Here is a 22,225-nt window from a genome sequence, read left to right on the forward strand (position 1 = left end):
GGTGAAGAGCAGAGAGCAGAAAATACGAACTCATCAAGGGGAACGAATAGAGCAATAAAGCTTAAAAGAGCATAGAGCAAAAATCTCATTTGGTACAGAGCATACCAAAAATCTTCAAGTGAGAAGTGAGAAAAGAAAAAGAACTCAGAGAGCTTTAAAAGAAAATATTCTGAGATTTCTTAAACAGAGCAAAACAGAGCAAAAATATCAAGTGCTTTACTTGATATATTCAAAGAGAGAAAACACTCAGAGCTATCAAGAGAAATCATTCCAAAGTGTTTATCTTCATCAAAGAGACCTGCGCATCATTGAAGATCAACTACAGAGTCTCAGAAGTTGGAAGCAAGACAACACTTGTTTTGGAGCAAAACAAGATAAGGGAGGAAAGTAGCACGGAGCTGTGAAATCCTGGATTGTCACACGGAGCTGTGAGATCCGAAGCAGCAGTGTCGGAGGCATTGGGCGTAATTAGTGCGGGCTTTGTGATCAAAGCACTAGATCACGGGATACGTTTCTACCGGAATGTGGAAGACGGGGGGAAACTAACGCGGAGTCGTGAAATCCTGGAATAGTAGCGCGGCGACATGAAACCCGAAGCAGCAGTGTGGTGTCACTGGGCGTGATTAGTGCGGGCTTTGTGATCAAAGCACTAGATCACGGAAATTCATTGTATCTTGGAACCAAGGAGTGGTAGATATAGTGAATTGCTCTTGGAGATAAGAGCAAGTGGAGTAGGAGGATTACACCACCTCGCGAACCACTATAATTGTCTTTTGTTCTTTACTGCTTTCTTTACTTACTGCTCTTTACATAATTTCTCTACACGAGATATACTGCTCACACAATCTCACACACACTTTATGTTTATTTATTTCCGCTGTGCACCATACTCTAACAATCTAGTTAAGAGTTTTGGTTTATCTCTGTCTTAGCAATTGTTGTGCTATGCGAAAAAGTTTGAAAGTCTATTCACCATCCCCCCCCCCCCCCTAGACTTTCACCTTACCTCTTTTGGGACCAACAGTTGGTATCAGAGCCTGTAGCCTATTTGAGTCAGTTTATACCAACCTTTGGAATTAAAACACGTTGCCCAACTGGGTTAACTGTTTTTGACTGCTAGGCTGATCCATTCTACAAAGTGTGTGAATTGGATTAATCTTTCATATCTCTCGTGATGATGATGAAGAAAGATTTAGCTCAAAATCTATTATTCTCACTTGATAAATTTGATGATTGGTAAGTTCGTATGCAGGTACACTTATCGGCTTTACATGATGAAATGTGGGAAGTTATTTCCACTGGCCCTATAGAAATATTAAAAGTCAATACGGCATTTGTTATATCCCCAGATGCTCCACAGTACATACAAAAGCCAAAATCAGAATAGACATCGGACGATAGAACGCGGAATAATCTTGACAATATTACCAAGGTTATTCTATTCAAAGCCGTTGATGATACAAAATTTTCGAGGATCCGAAAGTGTGCCATTGCCAAAGAAATATGGGAAACTCTCATCAAGATTGGCGAAGGAGATGAACAAGAAAAAGACAATAAGCTTACAATCGCCATGAAGAAGTTTGAAGATTTCAAAATGCTCTCAAATGAAAGTGTTGCAGACATGGAAGCTCGAATGATCAAAGTTCTTGGAGAGATTAGTGATCTTGGCAAAAATATTAGCCAAAAAGAAATTAATCTCAAAATCCTACGAGGCTTAGCATCTGCATGGATATGAAGGTTACGGCTATGCGCGATCACCGAGATCTAAGAATGTTATCTACAGACAAATTATTTAGTGATCTAAAAGCATATGAGTTCGAAATGAAGGCCAAAGATGATGATGTTCATGAAGCTCGAAATTCTGCTCTAATGGCCGAACAACCGTCAACCTCCAGGTCAGTTGAAAATAATGTTGATTTTATGACTGACGAACAATTTGCTCTTTTTGTCAAGAAGTTTAGAAGGTTTATGCGAAAAGGAGACAACAAAAATTCTGCTCGTGGAAAATTCGTCTCTCGCACCCCACAAGAAGAAAAAGTCGAAGAAAACAACAATTTGTGCTACAATTGCCGCAAACCCGGACATTTTAAAATAAATTGTCCGTATCCAATCGTTAGCAAGTATCAAGGCAAAAATGTTGAATCCACGCCGAACAAATCCGAAAGCAAAAGGTTCAAGCGCGACAAAAGAAAAGCTCTCATTAGCAACGAACCAAACGAAAATGATGATTCAGAGGATTCATCATCAAGCGATGAAAGCTCATATTCGGATGATGATACGACGCTAGTATGCAAGTCAATTGAGTTGAGTACAAGTGAAGATTGTCTTATGGCTCTTGAAGCAGAGGAAGAAGAGGTAACATCCAATTCTTTCAATTCTGTTAATTCTTCTTTTTCTCGTAAATCTATTGACAATCTAATGCGAGAATGTCAAGAGATTATGCTCACTCACCCTCAACTCAAGGAGCGCAATAATATTCTAATTCTTGAAAAAGAAGAAATGAATAAAAAATTGCAAGATGCTTTACTTGAAGTGAGTAAATTGAAGAATGAAAATATTCATCTTCAAGAAGAGTGTAAAGCAAGAGAGGTTAGAGAACATAATCTTAGAGCTACTATTGCTACGTTCACTAATTCGTCTAAAATAATAGATAAAATGGTGAGCATGCAAAAGCCATCAGGAGATAGAACCAGAATCGGTTATGACTCCACATGTTCTCAAACCCCTCAAAATCTGACTAATTCTACTACTACTTTAAATAATAAAGTTCAAGTAGTAAAATTTGTTAAAAGTCAGAATAGCACGATGAGACAAAGACTTGGCTATCATGAAAAAGCAAAGTTGAATGTTGAAAGGCCGAAACAATTCGATTACACGGAAAAGCAACAAAAATTCATCAAGCAAAGATATGCCAAAGAGTCAAGTGCAAAAAGATTTCATAGAAAAGAGGGAAGCTTTTCTAGAAATAAAGTTGGGAAATTTTATCCCACTCAAAAGGATTGGTTGTGTAATAGATGTAATGCTTTTTATAGACCAAAGCAACAATCCTCTTCCCAGGTGCCAAAATATAAAAATATTTTTCAAAACCCGGCGCCAAAAATATTTTCTAATGTGAGTTAGGATTATCGTGTCTCTAATGGTTACAAATCGCCTCATCTTAATTCAATAAGATCAAGGTGGGTTTGGTTACCAAAAATCACTAACAGTAAAGGACCCAAGCAAGTATGGGTACCTAAAATTAATTAATCTTTTTTCCAGGATGTTTGGTACATCGATAGTGGTTGCTCACGCCACATGACTAGAGATAAATCATATATAGTGAATTTCAAAGAAATCGATGGACCAAAAGTTATATTCGGTGGAAATCAAAATTATGGAATCACAAAAGGAGTTGGCACGATCAAGAAAAATGGATTAAAGATTGAAGATGTTTCTTTCGTTGAAGGATTAAAATTTAATTTGTTGAGCACTAGTCAATTTTGTGATAAAGGCTGTCTTGTAGAATTTTCTAAAGATAATTGCCTAATCAAAAATGAGCTCACAAATGAGATTGTTCTCTCTGGAAAAAGACGAAAGAATATGTATGTTGTTGATTGGAGTACTAGCAAAGATTCAGTGTGCTTAATGGCCAGAAATTCGAATGAAGCTAATTGGAAATGGCACAGAAAGCTCAACCACTTAAACTTCAAGACTATCATTCAACTTGCAAAGAAGAATCTAGTTGAAGGCTTGCCAGATATTATCTTCAAGAAGGACCAAGTGTGTGATGCATGCCAACGCGGAAAGCAAATCAAATCATCATTCAAATCAAAGACACACGAGTCAACGTCAAGACCGCTAAGCTTACTACATATGGACTTATTTGGACCGGTTGATCCAATAAGTGTAAGTCGTAAGAAATATACTCCCGTTGTTGTTGATGATTTTTCCAGGTACACTTGGACCGTATTTCTCAAGAAGAAAAATGAAGTTGAGCAAGTTCTACCGAAGCTGTTGAAGCAACTACAAAATGAGAAAGAATTACAAATATCAAAAATACGAACGGATCGCGGAACTGAGTTCGTGAATGGAGTTATACAAGCTTTTTGCAATTCACATGGAATTTCTCATCAATTATCTGCCGCAAGAACACCGCAACAAAACGGTGTTGCCGAAAGAAGAAATTGGACGCTCAAAGAAGCCGCACGAGTGATGATTAGTGTTGCTGGTCTCCCGAAGCGATATTGGGTGGAAGCTATCAACACTGCTTGCTACACACAAAATCGAAGCATGATCCATAAGCAGTACAAGAAGACGCCATATGAGCTTTATAAAGGGAGAAAACCAAATATTGGTTATTTTCATATTTTTTGATGCAAATGTTTTATTCATATTAATGATAAATTGCATCTAAAAGCTTTTGATGAGCGTGCAGATGAAGGAATTTTTCTAGGATATTCAGCTACCAGCAAGGCGTTCAGAGTTTTGAATAAAAGATCAATGGTGGTTGAAGAATCCATACACGTGGTATTTGATGAAAAATCACAAATCAAAAATGATGCTCTGGGCGAAGAATTCGAACAAAATGGTAACAAGTGTCATATTGATTTTTGTGATACTAATGATACGTGTGAAGATGATGTTTTGCAGGGAATGGATGAGTTGGAAATTAATTCTCTAGAAAATCCCATCCCTCATCCAGAAGAAGTAGGAAATTCTTTTAATAATGATTTTTGTGGTGATACCTCACGTGGGAATGAGGATGCTGTACGGGTTGGAGATCCAATTAGTGATCAAGTTGCATGTGAAGTTGGTAATTAATTTCAAGAAGAATTAAATGATGAAATTCGAAACAACACTGCCAGCTCACAACAAATGGATCCACCCAGTACCATGCACCCATTTCAACCAGATTTAAGATGGCTAAAAAATCACCCTCCAGAATTAATTATTCGGAATATCCATGAAGGCGTGAAAACAAGATCATCTACCATGGAAGCATTGTTCACGTGTTATCTATCTCAAATTGAACCAAAAGAAGTTGACGAAGCTCTAAATGATCCGGATTGGATAAATGCTATGCAAGAGGAGCTCGATCAATTCAAAAGAAATGATGTTTGGGAACTTGTTCCAAGACCGGCGAACCACAATGTTGTAGGAACCAAATGGGTCTTCCGGAAGAAAGCAAACGAAGAAGGCATGATTGTTAGGAATAAAGCAAGGCTCGTTGCAAAAGAATTCTCTCAAGAAGAAGGAATAGATTTTGATGAAACTTTTGCACCAGTGGCCAGACTCGAAGCAATCAGAATTTTCCTAGCCTACGCCGCACACAAAGATTTCACCGTTTATCAAATGGACGTGAAAAGTGCATTCTTGAATGGTCTACTCGAAGAAGAAGTTTATGTCGAACAACCCCCAGGTTTTGAGGTAAAAGGCGAAGGTGATAAAGTCTACAAACTTAAAAAGGCATTGTATGGGTTGAAACAAGCACCTAGAGCTTGGTATGATACTTTGTCAATGTTTTTGATAAGCTGTGGATTCACCAAAGGCCTTGTTGACAAAACTCTATTTAGAATTCAAGATGGTGATCATATTTTATTAGTGCAAATATATGTTGATGATATTATTTTTGGAAGCACTAACAATTCTTTGTGTGAGAAATTTTCGAAGCTTATACAGAATAAATTCGAAATGAGCATGATGGGTGAATTGAATTACTTCTTGGGCTTACAAGTCAAACAACTGAAAGAAGGAGTATTCATCAATCAAGCAAAGTACACCCGTGACTTGATAAAGAAGTTTGGCCTTGATGGAAAATCATCGATCAAAATTCCAATGAGCACATCAATAAGGCTAGACAAAGATGAAGATGGAAAGGATGTCGATCAAACAAAATATAGAGGAATGATTGGTTCTCTTCTATATCTTACTGCAAGCAGGCCGGACATTTCTTATGCCGTGGGAGTGTGTGCAAGATTCCAAGCAAATCCAAAAGAAAGCCACCTCACCGCAACAAAGAAGATCATACGATATCTGAAAGGCACAATCAATGTTAGATTGTGGTATCCAAAAGGTACAGATTTTACTCTAACGGGTTTTTCAGATGCGGATTTTGCAGGTTGCAAAATAGACAGAAAAAGCACTTCCGGGACATGCCAGTTCTTGGGGGGAAGGCCTGTTTCTTGGTTCAGCAAAAAGCAAAATTTCATCACAACTAGTACCGCCGAGGCCGAATACATTGCTGCAGGAAGTTGTTGTGCGCAAATTTTGTGGATGAAGCAACAATTGAAGGATTACGGAGTTAATTGTGATGATGTTAGTATTTATTGTGATAATACTAGTGCAATCGCTATCACTCACAATCCGATGCTTCACTCAAGAACCAAACATATCGACATTCGACATCACTTCATAAGGGATCACGTTGAAAAGAAAAATCTGAAGATCGAATATATCCCTATGGAAAACCAAGTTGCTGATATTCTCACGAAGCCTTTATGCGAAACGAGATTTTCTACGTTAAGGCACGAGTTGGGAATGATCGAAATGAGCTAAGTATCACTGGACTTAATCTCTCAATTTAAATTGATACTTGTGCTCAAAATAAATTGTTTTACGTGAATAAATTGTTTTATGTGTTTATATGCATGATTTTATTCGAAATGTTTATATGATAAAATTGCAATATGTGTTAGGAATTTAATTATGTATTTGCATGTGTTATTTAACGTGAGATCATATGTCATGCAAATTAATTTGATAAAATGTGCAATTAGTGTTTTATTTGATAATTAGTTTAAAATTGCATAATTTAATGTGTTAATCAATGTATGAGTATGTGTTCATGTTTTTAAAATTAATTAATCTGTTTGCATGAACAATTTGTCCAAAAAAAATGTGTTTTACCGTGTTTATTTAATTATATATGTGCATAACGTGATTTAATGTGTTTAAATCTTTTATTTTATGTGTTACATGCATATGCATATATGTTTATATAACTTGTTAAAATACTTTTTGTTAGTTTCTAAAATTTTTTAGAATCTGATTTGCATGTAAAAATATGTGAAGTTGTTTCTAATTATAAATTTAGAATATATGTGTTAATTTTGTTAATTTCCAAAATTTGTGTGTTTTAATTGGGAATTGCCGTGTGGATGTTTTAATATAATTGGTATGTGTGATTAATTATTTGTGAAGTAATTTTTGCTACTAACGAGATGTTTGAGTGTGATTATATCTGTGGTACACGTTTTTGAGAAGGAAATCAGGAGATAAAGGAGGAAAATTAGAGTTTAATTGGGCATCAAACCTCCACCCATAAACTCCTATCCTTTCTAAACCTCCACCCAACCTAAACCTCCTCCACCCAACCTAAGCCTCCCCCCATAATCCTCTCCTAGATCAAATCTTTCCAAACAGATTTACCATCTCTCTCTCAAATCGGCACCCCCATACCTCCTCTCAGCTAAAAAATCACAATCGTCTCCCACATAGCAATTAAAACCTAACCCCTCATTAAACTCTCCCCTCTAAACCGTTGCCCATCAAATCTCTTCCCATCCACCGCCATCTCGACCAATGAGAAGCCTTGCCGCTATCCATCACATCACGTAAACTCTAAATGACGGCAAGAAGAATTAATTCATCATCGGCAAGTGAACCGATAGTCTTCCTGACCGCCCTATATATTGGGAGACAGCCGAGAAATATTTGTTATGGAAGATTTTGTTGTTTGAACTCTTTTGCAATTACAAGATGGTGTCAAGTGAATCTCAGGAGAACGAGATGAGTAATCCAAATCAGAGAACTTGGGAGAAAGTTCTCAAGCAACCCCGAAGGGCAACACGAACGGACGGACGTAAAAAGGCTGGAGAAACACCAAGCAACCCTCTGGTGTTAATATCATAAGAAGGAGAAGAGCACGAACCAAATTCACCTCAAGTCCAAGCAGTTGCAGAATCACCACCGCGTGAACCTGGCTTCATATATGAAGAAGACGTTGGTGAAGAGAAACCGTTGGCAGAACAAGAGAAAGTGGAAAGAGCCTCTTCCGAAGTTTCCACCAAGTCTGGCAGTTCTTGCACCTCTTCCACAAGAAGTTCCTGCTCCTCCACCGCCTCCTCAGCAGATGCCTCTCAACCCGTTCATCCGACCTCCTGTGGACTTTACTAGGTTTTTCAATCAAACCTACTCATCTTCAAGCTCTAACGGGTCGATGTTCGAGGAAAGTGAGTCCAGTGGTGACTCAGGACCAGGATACGCTCCTTCACCACCAGGAGGTTATGACTCAGAAGATTGCATGAGTACTGGTTTCTCTGCCTGTTGAAGAAAGTGTTCTGTTATCTCTATCTCTCTCTCCTTCTCCCTAAGAAGGAGATAAATAAAATTTTATGGATGTTTTTGCTTCTGTTCTCTCTATATCTCTCTCCTAAAAATGAAAAATCCCTACGGTATATAAAAAGATCAAAAGTTTCGTAGCGAAAAAGATACACAAAAAAAAAAAAAAAAAATTACGAACAAAAGCAAAAAGGAGAATAAAAGAAATAATTAAAAATTCATTATGGCTACAAGAAGGGATAAAAGAAGAAAAGAATTAAGAGGAGAAGTGTCAGTACGAGAAGAAGTAAGAGAACAAATGTCAGAAGAAAGAAGAAGAGATATACCAGTGGAAGTTGCAGTAGAAGTTGCTACTGAGAGTAGACAACAAATCACAGAGAATTTATCCAGTGTATTGCCAGTACACCATACCGAGTCTACCATGCCTACCATGGACCCTGTTCTAGAAAATGAAGATTTTTTTGCAGACAATTACACGAGAACAGAAGTCTTAGAAGAAGAAATTGGTGATCTCAATCAAGAAGCCGAATCACCTGAAGAAGAAGGGATGCAACTTATTGATACAGTTGTTCTCACAGATCCGAATAGAAGTCCATTTGGATCCCCTCAAAACTTTGTGCAGATGGATGATCAAAATAATGACATATTTTCATCTCTATTTGCAAAAGTGGCCGAATCCAGTGATGTTGTTTGCCAAACAATTGGAGAAAAGTTGGTTGAACAAAACCAAATACTAGAACAACAACACACGGATACACGAGTCAATATGAAAGAACTCATAGAGCATCAACACAGTTTGAAGACTCAGATTGACAAAGCAGAAAGAGTCTTGAAAGGAGAAGTGACGAAAGTATTACTTGAAGTAATTCAACTCATGAAGAAGGAACGTGAAGCTGCCGAAAAGATTCACAACGAACGTCACTTGCGACAAATCAAGGCGATTCAAGACCAAGAAAGCCGAATCAACAAACTTGAAGTTGAGCTCGCAGTTACAACAAACAAGCTGGACAACGTACAAACCGTTTCCATTGAAACGCACAATAGTGTTGAAATTGTGAAAGCAAATCAAGACCGAGATTGTAAAACCCTTGCATTTTTGGTTGATAACGCCAAAAGGGGGGAAGAAATTCTCAGTCACTTGGCTTTGCAACAACAAGAATTTATTCTTGGAAGCCAACAACAGCCAGTAATATCTACTCAAGGTAGAGGCTGAAGCCGCGGACAATCCTCACAAGGACCATCTCAGATTGGTTTTGCTCATTTCGCGAGTCCTAGTCTTGGTACGAGTACATCGAAAGTTGCTGAAACTCGTGGCTGGTTTGAATGCTCTAAAGGTACCGCCACTCAGACAATAATATGGACTAAGGAAAATCTACCAAGCATGATCAAGAAATGGCCTGCAGCGGATCAAGCCCAATGGATCTCGGAGAAGAATAAAGAAGAAGAAGAAGAAGGCAAAAGGAAAAGAACCGAGATGTGGTATGAACTAAGAGATTTCACTGGAAATATGGGCATGAATCTTGGAGAAGAAAGAAGCTTCGAAGAATGTGTCTTATGGTGGGAAGCTGGAGTTCTTCCGGGCGACAATATCAAAGAAGTTTTTGAACATTACATGGCCGAACAACTTACAAAGAAATTTCAGAATGCAAAGTTCAAAGATGATTTCTTCAAGCTCAAAGAACATGTCAAGGAAATTTTGAAGAAAGACTCTGGTGTGAAGAAACCCAGAAGGTAATCTGAAAAATCTCTTAAGCTGATGTTTCTGCTATTTTCGAACATCTGTTGCGTTTTTCTCTATAAATTCGAAATATCTCAATAATAATTTCCCATGGTCTTTTTTGAGTTTAGAATTTTATTTGTTTGATGTAATTAGACTTTCGTGAATTAAGAGACAAGAAATATGTCAAACGCACATCAAAATTAAAAAAAAAAAAAAATTAATGATGATCAAAAAATAAAAATAATTAAAGATGCGTTTAGGAGCTTGTCTAAAAATTAATTCACAAATTTTCTTTTGATTGTGTCTAGAAAACCATCTGTTAAACTCATCTTGGCTTTGTCAAATAAAATTGATCAAAAAGATTATTTTTCAAAGACTTAAATCCAATGACTGAGTATAGGTTTTGGCATTATCAAAAGGGGGGAAATTGTTAGGAATAAAGTGTAATGGTTTTGATATGCCAAATATGTATTCATAGATCCCCCAATTTTATTTCATAGGTCTAGTAGAGTCTTAGACCATGATCGGGAAATTATTTAAATTTGAAAAGAGAAAAACAGAGGAAGATGCATGAAAATAGAAGAAGAAGATATAAAGCCTAAAATCAAGAATTTGTCTGGAGAAAATGACAAATTGAAGAAGAAGATGAATGATACAATATTCACGTCAATGCTACTCGAAGAAATATCCCAGAAGAATTTTCATGAAAGAAAATTAAGATTGGAAGAATGCATGAAATTGACTTGGAGATCAAGCATCTATGGAAAGAAAGGAGTACATCAAAGAAGATTGGAGATTTAATCAATAGTTGTACGGACGAAGTGAATGATGCTTGATATGTTATGCGAAATGGCTCAAGTTCGAATCTCATCATCAACAATGGCTTTGGGCCCAGAAATTGGGAAGCTCCTTACATAGGAATTGAAATTGGGAGGAATTGATTCTCAAGTCTGGGAGAGTTTGAAGTCTGAGAACACCCACACATGAGAATGAAGAAGATGAAAGAAGAAATTCTCACAAGGAAAAATACTAGTTTAACTAGTACGGGAAATTAAAGAATATTTTTAAATCCCAAAGAAACAGGGACCACTTCAGAGCTAATCAAAGAAGCCGTTCTACACCCCTAGCTAATCAAAGAAGCCGTTCTACACCCCTTTCTGACATCTTTGCAGAAGATAAGATAAGATCTCTGACAAAAAGATACAAGATTTCAAAAATGAGAGCGTCTCTTTCCAACGGACAGATTCTCATTACCAGCTATAAAATGATGAAGATATGGAGATTTGAAGATCACGAATTGGTGAAGAGCAGAGAGCAGAAAATACGAACTCATCAAGGGGAACGAATAGAGCAATAAAGCTTAAAAGAGCATAGAGCAAAAATCTCATTTGGTACAGAGCATACCAAAAATCTTCAAGTGAGAAGTGAGAAAAGAAAAAGAACTCAGAGAGCTTCAAAAGAAAATATTCTGAGATTTCTTAAACAGAGCAAAACAGAGCAAAAATATCAAGTGCTTTACTTGATATATTCAAAGAGAGAAAATACTCAGAGCTATCAAGAGAAATCATTCCAAAGTGTTTATCTTCATCAAAGAGACCTGAGCATCATTGAAGATCAACTACAGAGTCTCAGAAGTTGGAAGCAAGACAACACTTGTTTTGGAGCAAAACAAGAGAAGGGAGGAAAGTAGCACGGAGCAGTGAAATCCTGGATTGTCACACGGAGCTGTGAGATCCGAAGCAGCAGTGTCGGAGGCACTGGGCGTGATTAGTGCGGGCTTTGTGATCAAAGCACTAGATCACGGGATACGTTTCCACCGGAGTGTGGAAGACGGGGGGAAAGTAACGCGGAGTCGTGAAATCCTGGGATAGTAGCGCGGTGACGTGAAACCCGAAGCAGCAGTGTGGTGTCACTGGGCGTGATTAGTGCGGGCTTTGTTGGTCCCGAAAGGGTGGCGAGAAGTCTAGAGGGGGGGGGTGAATAGACTTCTCTAATTTTTTAAACTTTCTTCGAAAACACACAGGGCAAATAACACTTTGGTAATTTTAACTCTAAGTAACAAGCATCAACAAGATAAACAACTTAGAGAGTGCAGCGGAATAGATAGCGGCAAAGTGTTATGCTTAATTAGTGCGGTGCTTAAAGAGAATTGTGTGTTATCATCAACCGGTTCCCTTCTTGATCTTCTATTCTCTCGAAAAGAATTTCCTTGTGGTGATCCTTTGTTCTTTCGCATGAACTTCTTGAATTTCCTAACAAATAAGGAAAATTGTTCGTCAGATAAAAAATCGTTATTTACTACTGACCTTGATGAAGAAGGTTGTTCAGCCATTAGTGCGGATGTTCGTTCATCACGTTCTTCTTCAACTCGTGTCTTCATTTCGAACTCATACGCCTTAAGATCACTAAAGAGTTTATCCGTAGATAATGTCCTTAGATCTCTATGATCGTGCATTGCGGTCACCTTCATATCCCAATTTGTAGGTAGTCCGCATAACACTTTGAGCGATATTTCCTTCTGGGTAATGGTCTTTCCTAGATCCGTGATTTCTCCAAGAATTTTGATCAATCGAGCTTCCATGTCGGTGATGCTTTCATTCGGTAGCATTTTGAAATCTTCAAACCTCTTCATGGCAATGGTTAGTTTGTTGTCTTTTTCTTGCTCATCGCCTTCACCGATACTAATGAGAGTATCCCATATTTCTTTTGCTGTGGTGCACTTTCGAATCTTTGGGAATATGGCGTCATCTACCGTTTTGAACAAAATGTCCTTGGCAATATTGTCCAAGTTATTTCGCCCTCCATCTTCCTTTGTCCACTCCATTTTTGGCTTTGGAATATATCGTGGAGCATTTGGATCTCGTGGGGTAGCGGTATTAACTTCCATAATTTGGATAAGACCATTTGTGATGACTTCCCACATTTCATCATTTAAAGCAGATAGGTGCACCTGCATACGTATTTTCCAATCATCAAATTTATCAAGTGAGAAAAGCAAATGTTGAGCAAGAACCATATCTCTCTTCATCTTGAAGTTTCGAGATCTATCTAGCAGTCAAGAAATGACTCAAATAGACAACCGCTCTGATACCACTTGTTGGTCCCGAAAGGGTGGCGAGAAGTCTAGAGGGGGGGGGGGGTGAATAGACTTCTCTAACTTTTTAAACTTTCTTCGAAAACACACAAGGCAAATAACACTTTGGTAATTTCAACTCTAAGTAACAAGCATCAACAAGATAAACAACTTAGTGAGTACAGCTGAATAGATAGCGGTAAAGTGTTATGCTTAATTAGTGCGGTGCTTAAAGAGAGATTCTAAACATGCAACACGTTAGAAACACTTGATATGGTTCAAGGATAATGTACGCAAAGTTTGGCTTGCATGCAAACGTGGGAACTATCAAACCCAGACAGATAAAGATATGCGATAAATCGTAATCGGGTTAGTTCGCAGTTAGAATAAGCATGCACAAAATATATGAGCAGTATATAAATAGAGAGAGAGATTTATAGTGGTTCAGAGGTGGTGTAATCCTCCTAGTCTACTCTTCTCCTTTCACTTCAAAGAGGAAATTCACTATTCTTTGATCACCCAGATACAATAGTGAATAAGTGTCCACCGACACTTCTCCGAGTGCTTCGCATAAAGCTACACTCCTCCAAGGTTTTTCGCAAGCTCCTCTTGTTACTCCGCCTTCCCGAGTACTTCGCACCAAGCTGTACTCCTACACCACGAGAACTGCGCACAAAGCTACGTCCTCACAGGGTTTTCACAAGCTCCTCTTGTTACTCTGCCCTTTACAACGAGTGTTACGCACAAAGCTACACTCAACAAGGGTTTTTCACTCTCTCTAGTTACTCCGCCCTTTTTACTCAGTAGAGAAATCTACAAAGAGATAAAATTTCCCTCTCACTCAGACTTGAATGTAATTCTATGAAGCTCTGTTCCCCCGCTTTTCGGCTAATCAGAAATATAGCTTGTATCTTTCGCTTGTATGTCTTAGCCGTAGTTCAAGTCATTGAATTCTTGTTTGTCTTCAAGTCTGCTTGGGCAATTTATAGCCAATGAAAACTATTTGCCCGTTGATCAACTTTCGATCTCGATCGTCCATTTTGAATTGTAGTTGATCCAATAATATTGTCAACTTGATCTGAAATATTAGGTAGAAGTCATTTCTCCTTTTGTCAGATGATTTGAATAATTTGCCCGTTGCCGTGTCTTGAATTTTGTAGCCTCCAAAATTTGAATAAGTTCGGCGCGGCAAGCTTGATATTTCTTGTCCTTCATAAATGCTCTGACATGTCAAGTTCATCAAATAATTTATTTGCTGATTCTTGCTTGAGTATAAAACAATTTCTCCGCGAATCAGCCTTCTTCGAGCGTCTCCGGTTCCACCGTAAAAACTTGATGTTCAGATGAAAATATATCAGATATTTTCTCCTTCATGATCCTTGTAAAATAATATACTGGAACCTCTGTAAAAACTTCATAGTTGTTTAGGGTGAGATGCTCTGTTTCGATTTTAAGCTTGGTCCACCATACTTGGTGTGTTTCTCCATCTGGTCCATGGCTCTTGTGAGACTTGTGCATTCACAGTCTCCATGTTAGCTAGTCTCCCATACGACATTAGCTAGTCTCCCAAGCAAGGTAAAAATGCTTCACTTGAGATTCAAACTTAAGATCATTTGGCATAGCTCACACGCATTTCTTCCACCTCCTCTAGCATGGTTCTTAATGACTTATCCGCATCATAATTGTGTTAAGCTATAATCCCGCTTAACTTCTTCAAATAAATTATGATCTTCCAGACTTGTACATGGGTTGCATGATATAGGTGCACCATACTCCGTAGACTTAAGCTGACTCAAATAGAATAAAAATGGGGACTACTTGATTTTTTAAAAATACATTCGCCTCATCAAAATTTACAATATATTCCTAACAGGCTTTGTGATCAAAGCACTAGATCACGGAAATTCATTGTATCTTGGAACCAAGGAGTGGTAGATATAGTGAATTGCTCTTGGAGATAAGAGCAAGTGGAGTAGGAGGATTACACCACCTCGCGAACCACTATAATTGTCTTGTGTTCTTTACTGCTTTCTTTACTTACTGCTCTTTACATAATTGCTCTACACGAGATATACTGCTCACACAATCTCACACACACTTTATGTTTATTTATTTCCGCTGTGCACCATACTCTAACAATCTAGTTAATAGTTTTGGTTTATCTCTGGCTTAGCAATTGTTGTGCTGTGCGAAAAAGTTTGAAAGTCTATTCCCCCCCCCCCCCCCCCCCCTCCCCCTTCTAGACTTTCACCTTACCTCTTTTGGGACCAACAGGTTTAGGTGCGGGTATAGCTTCTCGTGCGGTTGACGCACCTTTAGCATTAAAATGGCGCACCTTAAGTACACAAATCACGCACCTTAAGCACACAGACAAAGCACCTTAAGAACACAAACCACACACCCTAAGTACACAAACCACGCACCTTAAGCACACAAACAAAACATCTTTAGAACACAAACCATGCACCTAAGGTTTTAAAATGACTCACCTTAAGTTTCACACAACTGACGCACCTTAAGTATACAAATCATGCACATTAAGAAGGAAAATCACGCACCTTAAGTTTCAACAACTACTCACATTAAGCACACAACCCAAAAACCTTAAGCACAAAACTCATGTACCTTAAGCACAAAAATCATGCACCTTAAGCACAAAAACCACGCACCTTAAGAAGGAAAACCACGCACCTTAAGTATCAACAACTACTCACATTAATATTTTGTAGGAGTGTAATATGATTCTGTATGAACAAGTATAGTGGTGTTCGAAACAAACAAAAATAAATTTATTGTTTATCGTCCTCAAGAATTGGGGATTGAGTTAGCCAATGAAGATTTAGACACAAGCACTAAATGATTTGTGGAAGCTAAGCAAATGGATTGGGGGTTGGGTTAGCTAAAGAAGATCAAGATACAAGCATTGGACGTGGAAGTTAAGCAAATAAGAACACGAAGGAGATATGATAACCATAGAAACGACCTAGCCCGGGGGCTAGGCAGCCGAGCAGTTTGGAGAGCATTTGTTCTTAACCTTTTATGCTCGGCCTCGACGTGGCTCGACCGAGATCCTGAGCCCATAGTATAAGCATCTACCAAGGAATACTGATAACACGAGCCCGATTACTATTGGCTAATAAGATATATTCCTACTCGTGGGTGCCTCTCCCTAGCCTCTAGGACCGCCGAGTACATGGAGAACACGTGGCATACATGTCTTCCTCCCGGCATGTGTCCAATGTCCCCTCCAATCTTCTATAAACACCTCGCTAAATACTTATAGAAGGGACTTTTGGTAACGATTATGAGCTCGGGAACCTCAGGCCTTCAGTCACAATAACCCGAGTGATTGTTTTCAAATATATGAATACCTATACCTGAGTGAATTTACCGCATCATTTTCAGAGATTAGTTACCCTCATTAATCGATTCACATTCACGTTATTACTATCTAATACCTCTGCTCTGAAATGTAAAAGCCCACAGTTCCAGCAAAACCTCTATAATATATACATTTTTATAAGCCAAAAATTAACATGGGGTGGTGGCGCAGTTGGCTAGCGCGTAGGTCTCATAGCTTCTTAGTAATCCTGAGGTCGAGAGTTCGAGCCTCTCTCACCCCATTAGGCTACTTCCACAACGCATTGCAAAATAGAAGCATAAAAAGAATTTCCGTTGTCGGGAATCGAACTCGGGTTTCTTGGGTGAGAACCGAGTATCCTAACCAACTAGACTACAACGAATTTATTATTTTATGTTGTCATTTTTAAGTATATGTATGCTAAAGAAACGTAAGATAAAAGTTAAAACTACAATTTCAAATCCTGTGATTACAAAACTGCTCCTCCTTATCAGACCAATAAATCAGTAAATATACCACCTGAATTAAATATTGCCACGAAAGTCATGATCTTATGCAGACTAAGTCATAATACAGATGCATTCAAAATAAAAAAAAAAGTCATAATACAGATTATTATACTTAATAATATATTCTTCATTGCTTAAAGAGTTAAAGTGAAGCGGCCAATTATTATATTAGCCGGGTTATAAAAATATCACACTTGTATAATTGTATGAGATCGTCTCACAGATCCTTATTCGTGAGACGACGGGTTGTGTCGGGTTGAATCTACATGCAACTGTTATATTTATATGCACAAATGTCCGCCACTAGAAATTTCGTGTTTTCCATCCAACGAATGTTTGGACGGGAAACGCGATATATTGGTCAAAAACGAGGCTTCTGTCTAACATATTACATACTGACCAAAAGGAAGGTTCGGAAAAATCATTGTCGGAAATTCCGTCCAACGAACAAAAATTGGACTGAAATTTCAGAGAGTAATTCATCATTCTAAAACCTGGGAATTTCCGTCCAATCACGTGCATTGGTCAAAAATTCCGTCCAACTACGTGCGTTAGTCGAAAATTCCGACCAACGTTGGACGAAAAACTCACATATTATATTTTGTCATTTTCCTAACAACTGTTGGTAGGAAAATCCTAAATCATATGGCATGTTTTTATTATTTTTGTATTACCATAATTTTATTTATACTTATTGTTAATAAATTATTTGTCATCAACAAATTAATGGACACACTAAATTTCAAACTCAAAATACATTTAAAAATCAAAATTATTTACAACAAAAACTATTGTCATGTCCATAGTACTTCCAACAACAGACTATTACCGTAATAAAAAAAATAAAATAAAATAAAAAGTCACGAAAATATATATTGCTTAATCAATACTACTTAAGTATGCTAGCTACACCAAAATAAGTCTCCAAATGGTCTACCTTTCTCTTTACAAACTGCAGGAATTATAATAAGAATCATGTTGCCCAAGTTCCCTGCTCATATGAAAGCAAGAATTTATATGTTATCATGCACACTCTAAGAGAGCGTTTGGTTCAGTTATATAAGACAACTAAGGTTATATTTACTTCGTAATATAAGATTATCATATTTGCAGGTCCGGCCCTGGACAAGGGTAGGCTAGGCCCTTGCCCAGGGCCCACACTTGGAAAGGGCCCACCACCTCACCCCACTATGTATATGCTATAGAGTGGCAATTTATATCCTGCACCAGGGCGCGCATTGCATTGTGCACCTTGATACAAAACGACGTCGTTTCAGTTTTTTTTTTTTTTTTTTTTTTTAATTTCGCTACCCTGTGTTGGCGGTTAATTTTCTTTAAAAAAAAAAATCTCAGGTTAAAAAATGTACATTATTTTATATTAAAATACACATAATTGTATACATGAATGTACATAATTGTATAACAAAATACACATACTTTAAAAAAAAAAAAAGAAAAGATAATACATATAATCTAACATAATAAATAATATACATAAACTTTTAACATAATATACATAAATTTTCTGTTTCGGATGTACATAATTGTATAAAAAAGATGTACACGATTATATAAAAAATGTACATAATTGTATAAACAAATACACATAATTGTATAAATAAATACCCATAATTTATAAACGAATACACATAATCGCGTCAACTCCCTACATGACTTACCAAAACGACGTCGTTTTGGGAGGCGTGGGACGCACAGTGTTATACGCACCGCGGTGCAGGGTATAACGATTGCTATAGAGTTATTGTATTAGTAATTAATATATATCATAACTTAATTGGTAGGATTCCATGTTTGCATGCAAAAGGTTAAGGGGCGAACTACCATGTGTTATTTTGTGACCTTTATATTTATTTTTCACTCCCTACTATTTAGAAGATGAATTTAGATATATTATTATATAGTATTAAAATTGTAACTTATCACCCAAAAATAAAAATTTTAACTTATATAATTTATTTCTATTTTTAATTTGTAATTTTGTGGTTTTTTTACCTTTCTATAATTATAGTGAGATTTATAATATAGATTGATTTGTAATTTATCTCAAATTTTGAATCTATTTCAATTCAAGTAATTTACTACAGCATGCTCATCAAACGGGTAAACCAAAACGATTCCAACGAATCTCAAAGACTCACATAAATCCAACGAATCACAAAGTTGGACTATTAGCATGATTCAAGACACCAAATCCTAACACGGATACTTAGGACCTCGTTCTAGACATACGAAACATCAAGGAGACACACAAAAGCTCAACAATCCAACAAAGGGAGGCCAAAACATCACAAACCAAAGGGTGAAACCACGGGAAAACAACACCCGCCATAATCCAACCGGTGTACCCCGCGGGTGGAACCGTGGGTGGGTACCTACCCGCGGCTTTGCCCGCCGGGTACACATCTCCACCCGCGGGTGGGGCGGCGGGTGGACAAGTGCCCGCCGTTCCGCCAGCGGGGAACATCCTGTACACCATTAATTCCCTTTGGGAAATTTCATCTCCAAGGTCAAGTTCAAGTCCAAAACACCAAAAATCTCACATACAACAAGGAAATGACTTGAATCCAAGAATAGATCAAAAGATAGCATTTAAGAAGCCTAGATACAAGCTCTAAACATGCATTATCACAAGATCATGCATCAAATCTCACATTAACACCAAGAATCATCAATAGAAGTCAATAATCATCCATAACAAGTAGAAAATAAGTTTTGTATAGCATGTGTTACCTTTGTAGACCAAGAAACTCTTCCTTTCTACACTCCTAAGCTTCAACCAAATCTTCTTACACAACCAAAACCACAAAGAAAACACTAATCTTAGATAAAGACTAGGTAAAGCTAATTAAAAACACTAACTAACCCTAGATCTTACCATTCCTTAAGCTTGGGAGATGGAAATGTGGAATCTTGCGAGGTTTCTTTGCAAGGATGGAGATGGTTCTTCTTAGCTTGGAGAGTATGCTAGGTTTTCTTTTTAGAGAGAAGGTAGAGCAATTGTAGAGAGAATATGGAGAGAAAGATCTTTCTTGTCTAGTGTGGGAAGAGAAGGGGTGGAGGGTGAAGGGGGATATCTTGGGTAGCAAGATAGGTTGTAAAATGTCTAGAGTAACCTTCCTTGTCTTCAAAATTTGTTAGGAAGAACCCAAGGGCTAGGTACAAGGCATAAGGCACAAGGTACCACTTGTTGACCAAGTCAATTGACTAAAGAGTCTAGTCAACTTAGGTCCTCCGACTATTGATTAAGGAATTTGCAAGACAAGAAGGAATTAATTAAGAAATTAATTCAGGTTTAAGGAATGAATTTTCGGGGTGTCACACTTGGCAAGTGAAAACTAGGACACAGTGGGACAATGGCTTGAAAACAATTCAATTGTTGTTGTCCTTGATTCCTTTCAATCCTTTGATCCCATTAGCCATCGGGTATAACTGTCAGTCTATCATATCATTAAACTTTTAGCCCTTTGCATTGATTAATTGAATCAATAGTGCATGGGTGTTATAGTCTTCTAAACATCTTATCTGGACATCTGGTATATCACTCTCCCTTATTCTCATTCTGTTTTTTTATCATTAGTATAGTTCAATAAATACTAATTGGTTATAACCTAACAGGGTAGCTCAAGTGGCAAATGAGTTCTTTTTGTGGGAGAGATTTTGGGATAACCTGGGTTCGATTCCCACATGTGACGATTCCCTTTGGGCTAGCTTCTGTGCCTTTCGGAGTGAACCGGGTTTAAAACGAATGGCTTTGGGTTGGTATGTTGCTCATTAGTTTTAGGTGGGTTGGTATGTTGCTCATTAGTTTTAGGTTCTATTCTAAAATTGAAGTAGCAATTTGCCTCCAATCCTACCTTGACATGAAAACATAGCAATCTAAGCCTTTTTCCCTTTTTTTACTTAACTGTGAAAGTGTAAACGAGTGAATTTGTGATGGTTATATTTAACTGAGTGAATTTGTGATGGTTATATTTAACTTGTGTTTTGACTTTGCACAGGAAGATGATGAATGTTGATTGCTTGCTGAATGATGATTTCTTCTTCATGTCTGTCATTTAGCCATTTGGGCATTTAACTTTTTTTTTTTTTTTTGGAAAACAAAAAACCAACTCATATTAAATATTCAAAAAGTCATCAAAATTGTTGTGTTTGCCTATTTGGGCATTTAAGTTGTAACTTGTATTTTGGTTAATTGTTCTGCTTGCCTATTTGGACACATTTGGTATTTTGGTAGTAATTATGTAAATTGTAAGTTGTAGCCTGTAAGTTACTCGTACTAAATATGTAAGTTTTAAATTAAGTTTGTTGTTGTTTTTTTTTTTTTTTTTTTTTTTTTTTTTTTTGGAATAAGGCTCAAATTATTCATAGAACAACGTAACGTGAAAATGTAATTGGACCACTCAACTAAAAAAAGTGCAATTAAATCATTCAACATTGTAAAATCATGCAATTTCTCCCGAGTGACTTGCAGTAGCAGATTACCAACAAGTAATTAATTAAAATTTTTAAAAAGAAATTAAAAAATTATTTTAAAACAAAAGAAATAAAAAAGAAGAAAAAGATACAGAGACCACCAGATCAGATCCATGGAGACTGTGGGCGGCGACTGCGAGGCGAATGGCGACGACATCAGCAGTAGGATGTTCGGCCATGGCGGTGGTGCTACTCCGATCTCCGGCTCGGCTCGGGGTGGTAGCGCTAATGGCGGTGTTTTGGGTGGACAAGAAGGCGCAGGAAGGACGATGGCGACAACGCTTTCTCTTCTCTTTGGGATGCTCTGCCCTCCGTCGCCGTCGTTGGCGGTTAGGTCACTCCAATTCCTTCCTCTTCTTTAACGTTTAACTGCTAGCTTTTCCTCTTCTTTTTTTTTTTTTTTTTTTTGTTTTTGTTTTTTGTTTTTTTTTTTTTTTTTGGGTTGCTACAGTATCTATAATTTTGGTTAATCGAGAGAGAAAACAGTAGTCTTGTTGATGATATGTGTTTTTTTGCTGTAATTTAGTATTTATGTCCGCTATTACTAGTTTCCCAGTATTTGATGATTGTTTTTATTAATGAAATTTAGAGTTTTGAAAAATCTTTAGTGTTGTAAGGCATAGTTGGGAGAGATTTTCTTCCTCGATAATCTGTCCTAGCAATATATGTATCTTCACGGAAGGCGCCTGTAATTTATGTTGATTTAAAAAAAAAAAAAGCTTTGCAGGGATTGTTACAAGACGGCCATG

At 37.4% G+C, this 22,225-nt stretch overlaps 1 long non-coding RNA gene and 1 other non-coding gene across 2 annotated transcripts; both read left to right on the forward strand.

Annotated features, from left to right (window-relative positions):
- The first annotated feature begins 16,650 nt into the window (after positions 1 to 16,650).
- TRNAM-CAU lies at positions 16,651 to 16,735 on the forward strand. The gene is given in 2 exon segments: positions 16,651 to 16,688; positions 16,700 to 16,735. It is a non-coding gene; the product is annotated as a tRNA-Met (tRNA).
- Positions 16,736 to 20,745: 4,010 nt separating this feature from the next.
- Positions 20,746 to 20,862, forward strand: LOC109156627. Its single transcript, XR_002050082.1, has 2 exons — positions 20,746 to 20,784; positions 20,815 to 20,862. It is a non-coding gene; the product is annotated as an uncharacterized LOC109156627 (long non-coding RNA).
- Positions 20,863 to 22,225: the final 1,363 nt, after the last annotated feature.

The sequence above is a fragment of the Ipomoea nil genome, unplaced genomic scaffold (assembly GCF_001879475.1).
Source record: "Ipomoea nil cultivar Tokyo-kokei standard unplaced genomic scaffold, Asagao_1.1 scaffold0276, whole genome shotgun sequence".
Taxonomy (NCBI): Eukaryota; Viridiplantae; Streptophyta; class Magnoliopsida; order Solanales; family Convolvulaceae; genus Ipomoea; species Ipomoea nil.